A 16494-nucleotide genomic window follows, 5' to 3' on the forward strand; every position below is an offset into this window, starting at 1 on the left:
TTTCTTCTTTTCTTCTTTTCAAATGTAATTTAAAAGTAAAGAAAATGTTTAATTACTTTAAATGCATAACCACACAACTTTTCCGTTTTGAATTCTCTTTTTTAATTAATATGAATGAGTTTCAGTACAAATCATCGTGTTCCTTATTTTCCTCTTTTTTTAATGCGATTTTTAAGGTTTCTAATGGAAAACATTTTTGATTCATTATCGACAGTATCACTGTTCGACAGACCTTGCTTGCCAGGACCTAAGCGATGCCGTCATTTTTTAGCTCACGAGCCTTAATGACATATATTATGAAGATCACGTCAATCATTGTTATTACTATTGTAATCATCACTGTTATGATTATTATTATTATCACCATTGTTGTTGTTGTTGTTGTTCTTCTTCTTCTTCTTCTTCTTCTTTATCTTCTTCTTCTTCTTCTTCTTCTTCTTCTTATTATTATTATTATTATTATTATTATTATTATTATTGGCTCACTAGGAGCTTTCACGCAGGTTATCAAAGATCTCTTCTTGAAAACAGCCTGTGGTGTTCCCTGGAAACTGAGTGACAACAAGTCTCCCCAGATTTCCAGTACTCTCTGCCGTTTTCGATAGTATTTGCAAATAAATTTGCATTATCGCAACAGTTGCTTGCAATTGATTTCTCGTTGGGAGCGGCCATTGATCTTCACTGGAATTCGAGTGGCAATAAGCCTCCCCAAGGTCCCTATTTTTCTTCGCATTTATCCAGCGGAGATCTGGTCAGTGCTCTCTCCTCGGTCTTTCCTTCGTTCTTGACTCTACTTGGCTATTTGGTCTCACTTTTTTTTAAGGGGGGGTCAGTGATGTGGTAATGGGGGGATTAGTAGTAGTAGTAGTAGTAGTAGTAGTAGTAGTAGTAGTAGTAGTAGTAGTACTACTACCTTAGCGATTTGTGGAACTAATACAGGTGTGTCTATTTCATTTCTTGTAAAAATATGAAACCTTTATAAAATATTCGTGAAATGTTAATGTTTTGACTTTAACTTCTGTTCGTGAGCATGGTGAAAGGCACTGATGAATTGGCATACTGGAATGCATAGATGGAAAAGAAAAGAACTGGAATACCTGCTAGACACGATACTCTAGTGTCTAAAGTCTCTCTGTACAGAGGGAGAGAGCAGGATAACCTGGCACGATAATACTTCACCCTACAAGTAAACGCTGACCAAATAGCAAAACTAACACAGTATTCAAATAAGACCTCCTTGGTATAGCTACACCTTGACTTATGCAAGGAAACGTGCACCTTCCCCAAGTGACGTCTCATGTAGTGACAATACCAAGCTGGGTACTCCGCCAGACTAGATGAATCCTTGTGCTGGAATCTCGTAATGCAAATAGACCATAAGATAGATAACTTATGGTACAGTTAACTGGTCAACTTTTTTTTAAAAATTTTATTACATTTTACCCCAAACAAGGCATATTGCCACTTTCATGTAGGGGGCTACTATCAGGGACCTAAGTTCCAGGGGTACTATGTAGGGAGTTTAGCAGCAAGATGTCTGTTCACATTACACTTGAACTTCTGCATGTCAGTACAGCTGGGGAAGCAGGAAACCGGAAGAGAATTCCAAAGTCCTGCAGTTTTGAGGAAGAAGCTATTAGAGTAAAAGGCTTTCTTACATCTAGGTATCTCAACTGTGTAGGGGTGGGACTTTGCTGCTTGTCGGGTTTGTCGGGGTATTTTCGTCAAGAGGGTACAAGTGCTTGTAGCTCGTCAGAGCATCCACCATTAAAATACTTGTAAAACAGGCAGAGGGATGCCACATTTCGTCTCTCACTCCTAGACAGGGTTCAAAAGAGAGTCGCCAACCTGACAGGTCCTGAACTGTCATCTAAGCTTCAGCCTATGTCCCATCGACGAAATGTTGCATCTCTCTGCCTATTTTACAAGTATTTTAATGGTGAATGCTTCGACGAGCTACAAGTCCTTCTACTCCCTCGACGAAAATACCCACAACAACCCCGACAAGCAGCGAAGTCCCACCCCTACACAGTAGATATCTCTAGAGGGAAGAAAGCCTTCTACTCTGATAGCTTCTTCCCCAGAACTGCAAGACTTTGGAATTCTCTTCCGGGTTCCTGTTTCCCCAACCGTACTGATATGTGTAATGTGAACAGATATCTTGCTGCTCAACTCCCTACATAGTACCCCTGCAACCTAGGCCCCTGATAGTAGTCACCTACATCAAAGTGGCAATATGCCTTGTTTGGGGTGAAAATGTAAGATAAAAAAAGTCAATATTTAAGAGTTGGCGGAGAACTTTTATGGAATAATCGAATGCTGATGTATGTCAAGTGAACTCTAGGAAATAGTTCCTCTTATTTCTAAGAACTTCGACTGAAGTAAAATGAAAATAAATAATAATTTCAAGTAGTCCTCTCTCTCTATCTCTCTCTATCTCTCTCTCTCTCCACACACACACACACTCTCTCTCTCTCTCTCTATCTCTCTCTCTCTCTCTCTCTCTCTCTCTCTCTCTCTCTTGCAACTTCTCTCCCAATTTTCGGATTTTGTAATCATGCCCATATGCATTTATTTTTCTTTTGATGAATAGAGAAATGCCTTTTCTGGAGAGTTAAGGGTAGAATACAATATTCATTGATTAATATAATAATTAAATAAATGATTTTGAGTTACGAAACAGGTGCCGTCAAGAATTGTGCATGTCAACATACTTAAAAGAATAAATTGTAAGATGGACATCTTGAAATTTGGAATATAATTTCTAGTCATTTATTTGTTATATATATATATATATATATATATATATATATATATATATATATATATATATATATATATATATATATCCTCTCTTGGCAGTACTTCGCAAACGAAGATTCTATGAAGGAGGTTTTCCACGTCGACTGCAGACATGCTTGTGCCTGATGAGCCCGATGCAGGACAAGCAGGTTTGGCCACAGCGACTGCAGTCATAAGTCTCTGTGGCCACACACCCACACACACACACACGCGCGCACGCGCGCGCGCACGCGTGTGTGTGGCCACAGAGACTTATGACTGCAGTCGCTGTGGCCAAACCTTATAAGCTCTATTTCCTTTTCGGTTTTATTGAGCTTTTACATCTGGTTGAGATTACTTTACTTGTAAATATTAACTCTTTAATATTTATAATATATTTTAAGTTTACCATTTTGATTACCTTGGTAAACTTATTGTCATTTTTATTTATATATATATATATATATATATATATATATATATATATATATATATATATATTACATTTATTTATACAAACATTAATGGCTACATATGTGCATACATGTTTCTGTAATTACCCGCGTTGTGGGACTACGTCTTCAGGCCAAGAATTACCGTCGAAAACTGATATTTCAAACAAAAACATTTTCCTATTTCGTTTATAAAGTTAGAATGTAACCAGGGTGAGAGTCATAAAGCGGTGAGAGGACAAGTAAGGTCTTTGAAGATAATAAACATCTTCTTTTTCATTTCCCTTTCTCTTTATCCATCCCATCTTTTGGTTTTTATGGCATAAGGTACTTGAGAATTTAGTATTTTTGTCTTGTAGTCTGTAAATTAAAAACATTTCCTATGGTCACTGAGTACTATATATATATATATATATATATATATATATATATATATATATATATATATATATATATATATATATATAAAAATTAGTATTAAAGCTCTTAAAAGCATTATTGGAAATTTTAAAACTGTGAATAAACAAATAAAACTGTTTTAGAACACGTTTAACATGCAAAAATATTTTAATAAGGAAAAAAAAATACAATCCAATTTCTTTCTTTCTTTTATAAAATTGGAACATGACCACGTGCTTCCCAGCTCACTTGATAACATCGGCGACCCCAACGTATTTTCCGTGGTCTTCTTCTTCTTCTTCTTCTTCTTCTTCTTCTTCTTCTTCTCTTCTAACCGTGTCGCTGTTTCTCGCATTGGTGACTTGTGAACGTGGGCGTGCACGAGTTCACTAGTAAAAAAAATGGGCAGAACAAGATTTAAAAAAACACGAAATAAAATATAAGTTGCACAGTTTTATTCGTACACATAAATAAACATTTAGAATTTTATTAATATTATAGATTAAAAATCATTTGAGCTCAAGAAACCTTTCGTTAATTTTATTTTTAGGGAATACTCTAAAACAAATACTTTACTTTTGGCTAATACTTTGGTGCAACGGTTGTTCAATGCTTGTCTTACATACTGGGTGTTATTTTAAAAGGAATGGCGTATGTATTCATTGTTGTTCATGTTGTGGAGGGATCATATTGGTGAGAGATAGATATATTTAAGACAGAGACAGAGACCTTTTAATAGTGAGCCGGAACATATAATTCATAATGAGAGGGAGACATGGATATATAGATAGATAGACCGAGAGATTGATGGTAATATTGACATTTACACTGTTGACAGTTCTGTGAATGGGAGTGTTTCTATAACATTAACACATATATTTCTTTACCTATTTTTGAGATGATGATTTTCACAAAGTTCTTTTAAAATATAAATTGACAATAGCTTTCTGTTGAATAACATAACACGAAGACGCAGATACAAAAAGATGGTGATGTTCGCTTATTCCATACGACCGGTCAATGGCTTTGCATTAAGGAATTCAAGTCTCTACATAATTTCTTTCTTCTCCCCTTCGCTTCCAACGTTCGATGTCAGCTCTGTCTCTGACTCACTGTTCTCCTTACTGCCTGACTCTTACTCTCTGCCAAGCTCTAACTATATTGAAAACTCATGACGTCATTGCGTGACCAAACACGTGCATACATGACTCGTGTCCTGACATGCCTCCGTGTTGAAGCATGCATTATTCTTCACATGTTTTTTTACAAAGTCGATTTCTCTAACCTAATTTTCCTAACCCACTTTAAAAATATGTTTAGTATTTTCTATTGTTCGGATCTAGATTCCTTATTTTAATTTCATTTCATTAACAGAAACAAAATTCATCATTACATTCCTTTCTCAATAAACAGATATCTAACTATTTTATGTGAACTAAACAATGGTAATTCCACATTCCATTTTCAATAACATTCTGTATTATTTATTTTAACTTATGATCGGAATTCTCAATTCCAATCCTAGCTTCGCAGGTTCGAATCCTCGGCTATCCTATCTCATATTTACTCACTTACAAGAACAGACGACGTGTTCTTGTAACACTTGCTTTTAAATATTCAGTATCAAGAGTGCATAACCGCCTTCTATCTTCTTTATCGGCAACAGCGGTTGGAAACCTTTTGAATTCTGAAGGCCAAATAGCTTTGATTACATTGACATGGAGGACAACAATGTTATTAAATATGCAGGTAACTTTCTTTACGTTTACAGAAAACAAGTATTAAATAAAATATGATGATATTCAAACGATATTACTTATTTTATTAGAGGAATCCATACTATAAATAAAATTCTAAATGTTTATTTATTTATGTGTGTATATATACCAATAAAACTTTCAAACGGATGCACCGAATTGAAAAATTATTTTTTCCCCTGAAAGGTGTGAATCCCTAGATTGTCCTTATCTATATATGGATCGTAATGAACAACGCCGAGTAACACAAAAAGCCCGAAATGAGGGCTTTGAAGCCGTTTCATGTAATTGTCGAAAAAGTTACCTGTCCATGTCAACGGAATTTAACACTGTCTGTATAGACTCGCGGTAACATCTTTCAGAATACGGACATGACTTGTGGCGCAATGGATAACGCGTCTGACTACGGATCAGAAGAGTCCAGGTTCGAATCCTGGCAAGTTTGTAATAATTTTAACCATATTTTTATCCAACGTTTACTCATTATCCTTACTGTTAGTTAGGGTATTTTTTCAGTGATTTTGTTTTATGCATATGGAAATTTCCCATACTCCGAGTTCACAAGGTAAGCGTTGATGGTAAGACGATGTTGAATGTACTCGATTTTGTGTTTGACTCACCGTTGTGTGTGCCGACGCGGCGCAGCCGCCAGTATTAAAATAAAATTACAAACATATTTTACAAAAACATTGTTATTTTACAAAAATAGAAATTAAAACTTAAAATAAAAAAAAACAGTTAATTTTTATATTGCTTCTCTTTGCAATTCAACAATTTTGAATTTTGTCGAAAGGTCTAAACCAGAGATCGGCAACTTTTTGGAACACGATGGACAAAAAGCTTTGGCTACATTCTCATGGAGGGCGTTTGAAAAAAGCAACCATTAAATAGAATAGAGTTATATTAAAACGAAAATACTTATTTTATTACAGACATATAAAAAATACAAAATTATCTTTATTTTATTGCAGAAATAAAACAAGTTTCTATTTCAATGAACAAAAAAGAAATTTCATTTTTACACTGAATCACAATTAGAAACAGTAAATGAGAATTTTGACACTATATTCGGTCTGACAACTGCCACTGTGATTTGGTATCATTTATACAGAGTAGCCCGCTTAAAATTAGCCAAGAAAATGTAGTAGAGAGGAGCAACATTCTTTTATTGTTTAAATTACGTGTAGTGTTATAAAATATGTTGGCAGTGCTCCCCGTTGACATCTATGCATTTCTGGGCACGTTTAACAACGTTTGCAGATACTGCCTGTAGATCTTCTCTGGTGATTCTCCTGATAGCGTTAGTAATATTTTCATTAATTGGTCTATATTGTGAGGATTATTTGCATAAACTTTTTGTTTTAAAGTCTCCCAAAGATAAAAAAAAAAAAAAATCACATGATGACAAGTTCGGGGAACGTGGTGACCATAACGCTTTGCTTATTGTTCTCGCTTCCGTAAACATGTCATGAACTCGTATCAGTGACCTGTGAGACGTGTGGCATGTACCGCCATCTTGTTGGAAAAAGAATTGCATTTTGTCTTGTGGTGTCAGTCGGGCGTTAAGATAAGGATTATACAGGTTGGGCTACTTTTAAGTGGATCGCTTAATCTTAAAAAAAAATTGTTTAGAGAAAGATTAGATTCGATCGGGCTACTTTTACGTGGATCACCCTGTATATCGTGCACTGGGTAAGATGGTGGGCCAAACAATATTCACACGAGAACTGGATTTTGCCCGCGGGTCGAAGGTTGCCGACTCTAAATCAACAAGTTTCACATTGCTATTAGGAAATTTCGGAAACAATTGTTATACTATTACATCAATTGTATACCCTTTTCCTCGTAATCTCTGAGTGTGGACGTCTGTTTGGGAATTATTATATCAAACTTTAAATTCACACAAGATATTATACGCATTTCTTCTATTTTCATGTTACTTATTAAGTGCTGGTGCTACCAGATCAGGCTGTCTGAAGATACTGACTCCAATGCCTATTAAAGTTTTTATCTTATATTTTTGCAAATCTTAATCATGTTCCGCAAAGCCAAAAGCAAAACAAAACAAAACAAAAAACAACTATCATGCCACTCTCTTTTACTTTCTCCCCCACTTCCCAAAGCCAAAAAACAAAACCTATCGAATCCTCTCCAAAACAATCAAATCAAACAGTATGGATAAATGTTTAAAGATGTAACGAACTTGGGGTGGAGATAAAACTTTTTTTTTCAAAGTTACTGTATTTGGGCATTAAATAACTCGAAAACGGCTGATATGCCGTAATACAAAACAATCAAACCAAACACGATGAATAAATATTTGAAGATATAAAGAACTTGAAGCATAAAACCTTTTTATTCCAAAATGTCTGAATTCGGCATAAATACCCCGAAATGGTTGATATGCCGTAAAACAAAATGACCAACTTATTAAGTTCTTATAAGATTTAAAATAAATAAATTATTGGTGATTTATTAAAGAGCGCTTAGCAAATATTAATCCAAAATGAGAACCAAGTTTCTATCTTTCATCACCAACGCTCTGATCTTCATCTGAACCCAATTAAAATGAAGGTACCTCGTCTTGAGGAAGTGCCCTTCCTTGACAAGCTTCTGACATTGACCGTCACTCCTGATCTGAAATGGAACACGTATATTAAATGCGTTGCCAAGGTAATAAAACAAACGACTTTTATGTAGTTCTATACTTACAAATTTATTTTATTATTTGTTATATCTATGCATCTATAAAGTGAATGTGTGTGTGTGTGTGTGTGTGTGTGTGTGTGTGTGTGTGTGTGTGTGTGTGTGTGTGTGTGTGTGTGTGTACATTTCCCTACTAAGTAACAGTCAATTTTTAGTATATAGACTCGAGATTTGATACAAGGGGTATTGAGATTTGGGAAAATCTTTTTAATCGGTTTTCGGCCAAAAGTTTGGCTGTCAAGGAGTCAAAGTTCAATCATTTGACATTTGAAAACTCTACCAAAATCCTCTGTCAATTTTGGGTCTAAACATTTTAAATTTTAAATGTAGGCTACTTGGACACAGATCAAACCTTTTAATTTGATTTGAGCCCAAAAAAACTAATGCTAAGGGGTCAAAATTGGGGATCAAAGTTTTAAAAAAATTACCTCTGCGGTCTCTACCAAATTACTCACTCAATTTCTGGTCTAAACATTTGAAATTTTACATAAAGGGTACTCAGAGATAGGGAAATATTTTTAATTGGTTTGGGTCGAAAATTTGAGCTGCCAAGGGGTCAAAGTTCCAAAGATTTGACCTTTGCAGTCTCTAGCAAACTACTCAGCCAATTTTGGGTCTAAGCATTTAAAATTTATACATAACGGGTATTCAGACATGCGACAAGCATTTTAATCGGTTTAGGGGCGAAAATATGGCTGCCAAGCGGTCAAAGTTAAAAGAGTTGATCTTTACAGATTCTACCAAATTTCTTCGCCAATTTTGGGTCTAAAGACTTGAAATTTTAGATGTAGGAAACTTGGACATTAATAAAACATTTTATTTTGATTTGAGACCAAAATAATAAATGTTAAGGGGGTCTGTTGTATATTGTTTTATATTGGAGGAGATAATATATTAAAACGTGTCATGTGTTATCTAGTGGATGTAAGATATTGTTCTTTTAACAGACAGATAATAAACGTATAAATCGTATGTATGTTGTTAGCCAGGGGACATGATATTGACGTGTAAACTGAGTCATGTTGTATCAGACTTATCACATGGGATATTTTCACAGTTCGTATGTAAGAAGAATGATATATGCTTCATACCTTTTTCTTGAAGAGTTCTTTTAACTTCCTGCTGCTCTGTGACGAACCATGAAGCGGTCAGCACTAACCAATTGAGACATCTGTTCTTATTTGTGAACCCATTAAAACAACTCTTTATATTTTTATAATATAAATTTATTACAGTTGTCCCAAATGGTTTTCACAGGATTTGCAGTTAGTCTACATTTTCTGTTCATACAGCCCGCTCCTAGCTGTCTGTCCACCCCTGTCTAGACGTCTGTGCGCTCTGGTGGTCAATCCTCAACTCTCTGAATCTCTCCAAAACTAACTATATCACGTGTTCTCCCACGTCACCTAATTACGTGTCTCAGACCAACCTAATGTTTCCATCTAGTTATAATGTTTACAACTATTTTCTATTTTCGCATTCCTTTTGCGATTTACACGTCAATCATTTCTTCCTCAATTTAATTGTTTATTCTTCTAATCATAATCATAATCCAGCGAGCATCCGTCGCTCAAATCAATTAATAAGAATACAATAACAATAATAATAATGTTTTGACCATTGCTCCCGCTTGCCACAGTTAACAGATACTACGCTATGATCACAGCCTAAAGGGTCATAACATTACAGGTCAAAATTGGGGCCTAAGTTGTACAAAATTTACCTCTGCGCTCCTTACCAAATTACTCAGACAATTTTTGGTCTAAACATTTGAAATCTTAGTTAAAGTGTATTCACACGTAGGGCAAGTTATGAACAGTACTTAGGGCCGGAGCAATGCCAGGCTGAACTGCTAGTATAATAATAATAATAATAATAATAATAATAATAATAATAATAATAATAATAATAATAATAATAATAATAATCAGCATATAATTTGGGAAGCTTAAGTAGGACGACCCCCGATGTGGTTGAGTCATTGTGGTGAATGAGAACTTTAGCTAGGATCAAAAATAGACTAGCAAAGGTACAATGACGAGTATGACCATAGACACCCCCTCCCCAATTTTTGAGTGGCCTTGTGCCTAATTTTTTTGTTTATTACTGTTTTGTTCTGGTCAGAGAAAATAAAAAATATAATTCAAATGCGTTGCTAAGGTTACCGAGAATATCCATTCTACCGCTCCAAAAGATATCTCAATGTAATCTAGGTGTATAAGAGTTAAATACGTCCTATTCAGTTAATTATTATTTCCTGATATTTTACGGCTAACATACACACACACACACACGCACACACACACAAAAAAAAAAAAAAAAAAAAAAAACTACGGTAGACCTGTACAATACACACTCTCTCCTTGTATTTATTCTTTTTTTTTTTTTTCTTTTTTCAATTGTTTTTTAACGGATTACACCTCTCTTATATTATAGATATTTCATTTAATCTAAGGGCAATGGTGTTATGACCTCTATTATCCAATGTATTCTGTATTGTTTTTGCTGGTCGCCATGTTTGTTTTCGTGCATGCGTGCATTCAATTTTGCGCGTGCGCAAAAATTGCATATTGTTTTCACTAGTCGCCACATTTGTTTTCGCGCGTGCATTCAATTTTTACACATTTATACATTAATTCTGTATACTCACTATTCCCTACCTAGCTATAACATATACCGACCCAGCGGGCCACGGGTAGTCTAGTATATATATATATATATATTTATATATATATATATATATATATATATATATATATATATATATATAAACAAAAAGACTTGATCAATTTACATGATTTTTAGAACATTTTCGTTTCGTGATAGGTTCGTACATTATAAAAAAAAAACAATTTCCGTATATTTGTTTTCTTTTTTAATTAGGTTGAATTCTGGATAAGCACAAAAACAACAAATAGAAATGAAAAAATAAAAGAACAAAAAATGAAAAAAATAGTAGAAAAGAAATGTTCATGAATTTAAAAAAAAACAAAAAAAAAACGCCCCCCCCCCCAAAAAAAAGTGTTTTGGTGCAAATGTTCTATTTGGAATCTATAAATGCAGTGCTACAGTCAACAAAAACAGTCTGTTGTTCTCCGACAAATGTCTGTTCGCATACACGCGCCATAGTTTCGTATCGGGTACCACTAATCGATTTAATTGAGTTGTTAATCATTTAACAATAAGCGTAAGCTTGAGTAATAAGCAGGATTACCACCCTTCACCCCCCCCCTCTCGCCGACGCCGAGTGCATCAACCACATCTACGTCTCTTATTTCCTTGTAATCAACACTACGTAAATGATGCGTCTGTCCATGGCGAACAAATCACTGTTACTGAATCGCCCGAATGAGAACCAAAGAGACGTGACGGCGATCTTCCCCAAAGGAGGCGAGTTTAGATAGGAGAAGCCAGCCATTTCCATTGGTAAACATCTACTTAAGATTGTATAGACTTTTTTCTTTTTTTTTAATTACCCGGCGGGAGATTCTTTTTTTTAATCAATAAACCTGTTTCGACTTTTAATGAACGACAATATGCTCTTGAATAAAGTCAGTAGAATACTTTAAATCTGAGCATTCGTGTTTTTGTTCCATATCACTATGTCAGGCGATTGTGCCGTATATCGCCAGATCACCAAAGTTAAGCAACGTTGAGCCTGGCCAGTATCAGATGGATGACCATTTGGGAAGGCGAGGCGCTGTATGTACCGCGAGGTAAAATACCAGGTTGGGAAACTGGCGCAGTCTATCCTTCTCCCGAGTATAGATGGGTCTCTCTTAAGCCGTGGTAGGCAACCCATCTAGTGATGGCATCATGATAAAAAAATACCCTTGATAGCTCTAGCGAAACAACGAGTATTCAGCTACGGATAAGATTTGAATTACACTACAAACTCCTGTAGTGAGTTCAATCTCGGCTGTGGCCGCATGTTATGATTTTTTACTACGTCAGGTTTAAATAGCTCCGTTTTTGTTTTTTTTAGGTACGTAGCTGTGGGAATTACATAGTCATAGTAGATGGTGTATGACTCATTCTTTGCGTTTAATTTTGTCTTCCAAGTGGTCTAATGTGTCTAGTTTATTAGCGTTACATATCGCTAAAGAAAATATTCTAAAATAGGGTTAAATCGCATGGACGAGGTAGCCAGTTGACAGGTCCATTTCGAGAAATTATCCTTTTATCAAATGTTTGTCCCAGTAAATTTATTGTATCGCTTACAATTTGCAAACGCTGCTTGGGTGTCAGTCAGTTCATGATGAATTGTCAAATCAAGCTGAACCAAAAATAACCGATAGTTACCAAATCGGAAATTAAACAAAACAGACTTGCCAACTTATTCGACGTCTCTAAAATACACCGTATAGTATGATTTCAGTAAATAAATCTGAGGAATCCCGACTCAACTCTTTACATATATGAGAGCCAAATACGTCCTAAAATGGAGTACTGTTATCACATCCGTGGAGGAACTGCTTGACGGATTTCAAAACCTTTCTCCTCCTTGCAATCTCTTTGTCACGGAAGAGATATTGCCAGTCTATCTCTGCTCTGTCATTATTTTCGTGGCAAGTGCTCGACTGAGCTCCAGTTTATGCTCCACCTACAAGCAAAACATTCACAACAAACACTCGTCTAGTCATGACCACTGTCAACAATTTCCTTCCACTCTCTATCTGTGCCTAAATCTAAACGGCAATTCCATGAACAAAATGTCTTTCCCAGAACTGTCCGCCGGTTGGACTCTCTACCGTGGAGCTGGTTTCTAGCTGATTACAACATGGTTGTTTTCAAGTCCAATGTAAACAAATTCTTGTTGAGCCGCCTCTTTAAATAATCAAATTCTACCCAATTTCCACCACTACTGATCATTTCGCTGTTGATCACCTTACACTTATTAATCCTTATCTTCGAGTGGCCTTAAGGTCTTAATAAGCGGTGACCCTTTCGTAAAAAAATATTACTACTAACTGAGTCACTGCTTATCAACGTCCAAATCTACTCGATGATAAGGGTTCATGAATTTTGTCAGGTGGACGATGGGACAACACCTTAAAGATTGAAGACGAAGGTTGAAACTTAGCTGAATTTGAAGCTGAATGCTAATGCCAGTTCCACAGAGAAAGAGTATGTCCGATTTAGTTTCATGGAAATGGATTTGAATCTATGGAAAGTTGGAACGCAGATCCCTAATTTTATAAAAGGAGGCCTGATAGTAGAGGTCTACAGTAAAATTTGGGAAGCTGATTGTTTAGCGTTAGGGTTAGGATTGCTTGCTGTTCGTCATTTGTCTTGGCGGGAAATGCATAACCTTTTGTGTGACGAAGAGAGTTTGAAATGAAACATTACTACTATTTTTTATCAAGGCCAAAAGGCTATTCAAGGACAAGAGTTAATGCATTTATGGATGGAAGAACACCTTAAGGATTGAAGACGAAACTTGAAACCTAACTGAATTGTAATATTCAGTTGGACGACTCGACAAATATTCGTTCATCGATAGAATCTGAAAGCTAAGATCAGTTTTACGCAGAAAAGAAATATGCTGGATCTAGTTTCCTTTAAGTGGATTTGAACCCGTAAAGAGGATTGGTTGTTAGGGTTATTTGCTGGCGGAGACTATATAACCATTTGTGCTATTATAAATGGAGTTGTTGAATTTTGAAATGGCAAGCGAATGGCAAAATCTGGTTGTTATGCCTTGGGAAAATGACTTTCCAAATACCTCAGAGAGATTGAAAAGATTTTAGTGGTTAATTAATCATTGCGGTGTGTTTGGGGACTGAACAGATATGTTGATGGAGGTATTTAGTCTTCTCCCATTGTAAGAACTATGCCACTAGGGTTGGAAAATAGGATTGAGAAGTCAGCATCTGCGAGGAGGGGTACTTTTGACCTGCAAAAAAGTGCCGGGGACAGCCCCGTCGGTATTCCCTGGTGAGAGCGCCTCAGGAGATTAGCAATAAACTAACCCATTTCTCAACGACAGAGGACAAAGCCTGGGAGGGTGGGCCTCCTAAAACTGTACAGGAACAGCATTACACCGCAATCAACAAGGACGAGTTCGTTACAGGAACGGTTTAATCTCTGTTGATTTTGGGGGCCCGATGATGAAAATCCCGAGCTGAGTTTATACGTTGCTGGATCTCGAAATCTCGGGGCAATGGAACTCCATGAGTCCCTATTCATGTATTCTTTGGGAGGTTAGACACAAGTTCAGGTTTTAAAAAGCCGGTGCACTACGAAAAGCGCACCTTGGTCTAGAAAAACGTTTGGGCAGACCCGTCGACATTTCAGTCTACAAAAACTGAATTGGAATTGGACTACCCCAATTAATCACATATTGAATTGCGTTTAAAGATATAGCCATGAGTTAATTGTAGACGAGTGGTATGGCTACGAGCACTCAATTTCGGTCCGCAATTTTCGTGTTATGTGTCCAGCTGGCGGTGGACAGTTTGTAAATAAAATTATTGAAAAACAGTTGTTGGAGACTGTTTAAAATTAAAAGTTGGAAAGATATGGACACACTGTAACAAATTACGCATTGAAAAATTTACCTTCTGGTCAGGTGATCACGGAAGAAAGTCACACTCGCTCCCATATTTTTATGCATTAACTAATAAATAAAATGCAAATTAGGCTAATAATATTGAAAGAAGCTCGTTGTGGACAGTCTAGGATTGAATAATATCAATCGAAGTTAATGATAATAAACAGCGCTGTTCAGTATATTTGATTAGGGCCAGCTGGACATGTATGAAATGCACAATAATTGATAATTTGAACTTCACAAAGAAAAAATATATTTTCTTCTATACATAAAAAAAACATTATCGGTACGAGATTAAAGAAAAAACGTTTGCAAAGTGTTTCAACAAATTCCAATAGAAAAAGAGACAAAAGGCTGTGTAAAAACAGGTTAGAATTGTAACTTTCCATGCAAGTTTAGAAGTATGTAGAGTGACATTTTCCATTAAAAATCTAGTGATAGTTACGTCACAAACGGGAAGTCGCTAGTGTGACGTGGTGATTTAGCAGTTTAGATAGTTTAGATATTTCTATTTTGACTGAATTGCTAGAAAGAGTGGTCGGGCTTTTGGGTAGCTGTTCCCTTTCCCATGGGGGGGTGCAATATTATGTACGTATACATGTAGACTGTAAAGAAAAACAACAACAACAACAACAACAAAACATTGTTGACACTCAAGTGAATGTGTACTGCCTTTTATTAAAAAGAAAAACTGTTCCTATCTATTTTCCTCACCACGACGGTAAAGTTTTAATGTGGGGAAAGACCAGCAACCTCCCCCACCCTAAAAAAAAAAAAAAAAAAACACTCTGGATTTGAACAAAAATTTTAAAAATTACCCTAGTCCAGAAAGATCTCCTTCACTGACTGAAGACAGAGAAAACTGTTAAAAGTGGTCTCGGAACTGCACTTTGTTCCTAGCCAAAAAGCCAAAGAGAGGATGTCTACAACTAGAGAGAAGAAGGGATGAAATAGATTAACACTGCGTCTCGTCTACCATTAAGGCTCCAGATGTCTACATGATAGACTACCACCGTCCGGATAATTTGCAAAAATAAAGAACTGGTCACTATCGTGTTACGCGTTTGTTTTCTTATGTTTGACAAAGAAAAATGTGTGTGAGAGAGAGGAGGAGTTTGCGTTTCTCAGTTACCAAGTAGAAGAAGAAGTCAGAAGAAATTAATTTTAGTCTCTCTTTTAGACTCGCCCCTAGTGAACAAACTTTCCCTGTTCAATAAAACCTTTGAAAGCCAACACGTTTCCATTATATTTCCAGACATGGGTTTTATTCGTCTAAGTTAGGCAGCCGATCAACAGCCACAAGACGATGCAACCATGCATGATTATTAGATAGAACTTATATCTTGTGTTCTGGACGGTACAGGGTTTCGTGGCAGTTGCAGCGAGAAAGCGGCCAGACCAGATGTGCCGAAAATGTAGAAATCTAAATAAATATTTTCCCGTGACTGTCTGTTCGTCGATTATTTTGGAGGCTAAGTATGTAGGAACTAATATTATACCTTCTTTTAGAAGGGATTAATTTTAGACTCTTTTTTGTATCTCTCCTCGTGAACGACCCTTCTTCCCCAATAAGACCTTTGAAACCTCAAACAAGTTTATATTGTGCTCCCATAAGTAGATTTTATTTGCTTAAGTTAAAGAGCTGATCAATAGCCACTAGACGATGCAACAATACAGATCATCGGCAACATATATGGAAAAGCGACGATCAAAGAAGGAAAACCAGACCGCGTATGTATGTAAAAAAGAATTTCATTGATTGATTTGTGTTTCTTGATCGCTCACTGGTAACACTAACCCTAACCCAACACTATACAAATGCAGCGAGTATGCGGTTGTTTTAAAG

General features: G+C 36.0%; 1 non-coding gene across 1 annotated transcript; it reads left to right on the top strand.

The window, feature by feature from the left end:
• The first annotated feature begins 5761 nt into the window (after nucleotides 1–5761).
• Trnar-acg (transfer RNA arginine (anticodon ACG)) lies at nucleotides 5762–5837 on the top strand. Its single transcript has one exon. It is a non-coding gene; the product is annotated as a tRNA-Arg (tRNA).
• The last annotated feature ends 10657 nt before the right edge of the window (nucleotides 5838–16494 follow it).

Source organism: Euprymna scolopes, chromosome 33 (assembly GCF_053919585.1).
Source record: "Euprymna scolopes isolate OS-2025 chromosome 33, ASM5391958v1, whole genome shotgun sequence".
Classification (NCBI taxonomy): domain Eukaryota; kingdom Metazoa; phylum Mollusca; class Cephalopoda; order Sepiida; family Sepiolidae; genus Euprymna; species Euprymna scolopes.